The sequence below is a fragment of the Poecilia formosa genome, unplaced genomic scaffold (assembly GCF_000485575.1).
Source record: "Poecilia formosa unplaced genomic scaffold, Poecilia_formosa-5.1.2 Scaffold618, whole genome shotgun sequence".
Taxonomy (NCBI): domain Eukaryota; kingdom Metazoa; phylum Chordata; class Actinopteri; order Cyprinodontiformes; family Poeciliidae; genus Poecilia; species Poecilia formosa.
Window position 1 is genome coordinate 173,397 of NW_006800557.1, and position 3,239 is coordinate 176,635.

The 3,239-nt window shown below is 36.7% G+C and overlaps 1 protein-coding gene across 1 annotated transcript in view; it reads left to right on the forward strand.

Moving 5' to 3' along the window:
• The first annotated feature begins 3,080 nt into the window (after window positions 1-3,080).
• LOC103130249 (macrophage mannose receptor 1-like) overlaps window positions 3,081-3,239 on the forward strand; it is an 8,480-nt gene continuing 8,321 nt past the window's right edge. Inside the window, exon 1 of the mRNA XM_016665773.1 lies at window positions 3,081-3,164. The gene's annotated coding sequence lies outside the window, so the exon portion shown is untranslated. The remainder of the gene's footprint in view (window positions 3,165-3,239) is intronic.

Genomic DNA, 3,239 nt, shown 5'->3' on the forward strand with positions numbered 1-3,239 from the left:
TCATGACCTGGTCACCATCACCAACATGGATGAACAGAAACAGGTTCAGGAGAAAGTCAAGAACGCATCGACTCCTTTTGTCTGGATTGGACTGCACTACACCTGCAGTTTGGATGTTTGGTTCTGGGTCTGTGATAACTGGACCTGGAATGAACAGAAGGATGACTGTAACATGTTTGGAGCCATGGAGGCAGGAGGAGAGCATCGGTGGTTCCAAAGAAACGGCAGTGAGAGATTTAACTTCATCTGTGCTAATTAATAATTCTTCCTCTTCTTTTTATTATCAGTTTTTTTTCACTTTGTGCTTCTATTCAGTTGTGGGTTTAATAAAATTGACAAAACCATATTTGAATTTTCCAAGGAGTGATCTGTTGAGCAGAATGCTAAATTAGATATTATTTGCTTAAAATGGAAAAAATAAATAAATAAAAATTATTGAAATGTTTTTTTTTTTTTCCCCAAGAGTGAATTATTGAGAAACGATTCTGTTTCCCTGATTTTTTTCTGTCGGGACAAAAATTAAATGTTTGTTCCAAAACTAAATATCTGGGTCACTACATCACAGACCAGCTCTATGATGATGATATTTATCAGCAGTGTCGCATGTTGTACGCCCAGGCAAACATTCTGGGGAGGAAGTTTCACATGTGTACTGATGAGGTAAAAATAACCCTGTTTAAGGCTTACTGTATAAAGCTCCTTTGTGGTGTAAATTTAAAGATCTAGCATGCAGAAGAAGCTTAAGGTTGTTTATAATGACTCCCTGAGAATTCTGCTCAAGAAACCCAGGTTCAGAAGTGCAAGTCAGATTGTAATGCACGTCAGAACGTTTCAGGCACTCATGAGGAATTTGATTTACAAGTTTATGCATCGTTTGTGCAGATCATTGAACAGCCTTAATGTAATGTTTTCACATCCCTCTGTCAGTGCACTGAGATACCAATCAGCTCTGTGGAATCATTGGTATGCAAGTCTCTTATAAGATTTATTTATTTTCTTTTTTATTTTGTATGTGTTATTGTGTGTTATGTCTTTGTGGACCACGAGTCTGTTGAATAAAGTTTCCCTTTCTCTTCTCTATTTTGTTTATCTTGTTTAATGTGCACATATGTTTTTGTCTTTACAATATTTCATGACTGATGGCGTCTACTCATCCTTGATAAAAACAATAAAATCATAACTGATTTGAAAACTTTTCCTCATGTTGACAGACATTTTATTCTGTACAACTTAACAGAAAGATGTTGGGAAGGAGGAGATGGAACAGAAAGAGCCCAGTTATTTTGTCCACATCCTTACACTAATACTGTTAAGAAAACCTTTCAATCAATTTCATTATTAAATTTCCAAATTCACTGGATCCATCTGTCCCACTTAGAATTATGAGATATTTGTAGATTTGTATCCTATTATTAAACCCATAACTTACATTTCTGGTGAGCTGTACTTCTTCTAGTCGGTCCGTCTCTACAGGATTATTGTCTAAAAAACTAAACCACCTCTAACACCAAAGAAACACACACATATATCCCTGTACTTCTATAAAAACTCAGGACTTTGTAATGACTTCCATTCATTTCAGTAACTACATTTAAGTCTAACCCAGACATTTTCACTAACCCCAACCCTAACTAGTCTATTCCTAACACCAACTTTAACCAAAACTTAATTCACACCACACCTCTAAATCTAACCAGAAGAGTTCTGTAAAAGGATCCAGTGGCGAGAAGAACAGAGCAGAAGAGAAAAGTCCAGCAGAGGCTGAAAGAGAAGACGGAGAACCTGAAGAACCCTCGGTCGGAGACAACGGATGATACACAACCCATGGAGGTGGTCGTTGCCGGGCAACCAGGGGTTCATCATGACCTTCGGAACCCGAAGGCCTCAGAACACCGGCGGAGTCTGGGACGCTTCCTGTAGGTTCTGGGATGATACCTAAAGCAAGATGGTAACCAGTTTTTTGTACATTCTAGGTTACTAATTGTTACACATGTACATCCTCCATAATGCAATATTTGATTGCCTCTTTCTAGTCATATCTATAAAGTATATGAACTTTAATCTCCTTATCTTGTAAAAAGAGTTCACTGCAAATCCATGATTACACCGACGGCTGACAGATTGACGGCTGCTATCCATCGTGTTTCTTTCCTCATTAGAAGTTATAAAATAAAAGTTTGGTTTGCATCTTTGTCTTCAGCCAAACGTGCAGCACCCTATGACTATATTTAATGTGAAATCAATGAAACAGAAGTGATATTAGGTTACTACATGCCTGGTTTTTGACAGGTTTTACAGGTTGTTCTGACATCATGTCCTCTGGTTTTCCAGCATCTACTAGGATTACAAGGAAACAACAACTTCCTGGTTCGGACTAAGGAAGTTAATTTCCCCCGAATAATTTTGCTTCCTGTATGAAATTTTATTCTCAGCACGCTTTTCCACTCACCACACATAAAGACCTATTCCATAAGAGCTCTTTAAATTAAAGCTTATTTAGCAAAGCTGTATCATAAATCCAAACCTTCATCTATGAGAAGCTGGTTCCTGCTGTTCTATGGAAATGTCAGTGGAGGAGTCAGAATTACATTAAAGAAACATGATAATTATATTAAGCAGTGAGAAGAAACCAACACTTTCAATTGACAGATATGAGCAATTAGTCTAAATTCAATGTGAAGTAAAACTGGTTATTCCTGTTTTTTTCTGGGTTTCCTGTTTGAAACTCTTGACATTAAATTTTAAGCAGCAAAATAAAGATCAGCTTTTATACTGGAGCTGATTTTCTCACTTTGACCAGTTTGTTCTGAAAGCTGTAACACATTATTAGAAAGACAAGCAGAAACTATAAGGGATAAACTACAAACAGTGATATTACAGCTCAGCACACGATGCTGAATCAAGACAGTCAAGTTTTTCCTTGTTATTTTCCCAAGCTATAGTTTGTTGCATCTAATTATTTGTCCTTCCTCTTTATAGTTTGTAAAAGGTTTCCTTGTCAAACATGTTCCTGCTTTGTTTTGAATATTTAAAATATGAAATGGTAAAATTCAGCTGCCATTTAGAGACGTGGGAAAGTAAAACAGCAACAGTTTACCTGGGACTGTTTACAGCAGAGCATCAAGAGGAGAGAACCCATTCACTGAGGGACCAAGAAAAGAAATGTAAGTTTCATAAAACAATTGTTTTAATCCTATTCTCGCATTATTTTCATGTCAGCACATTTTTAGTTAGGAAAA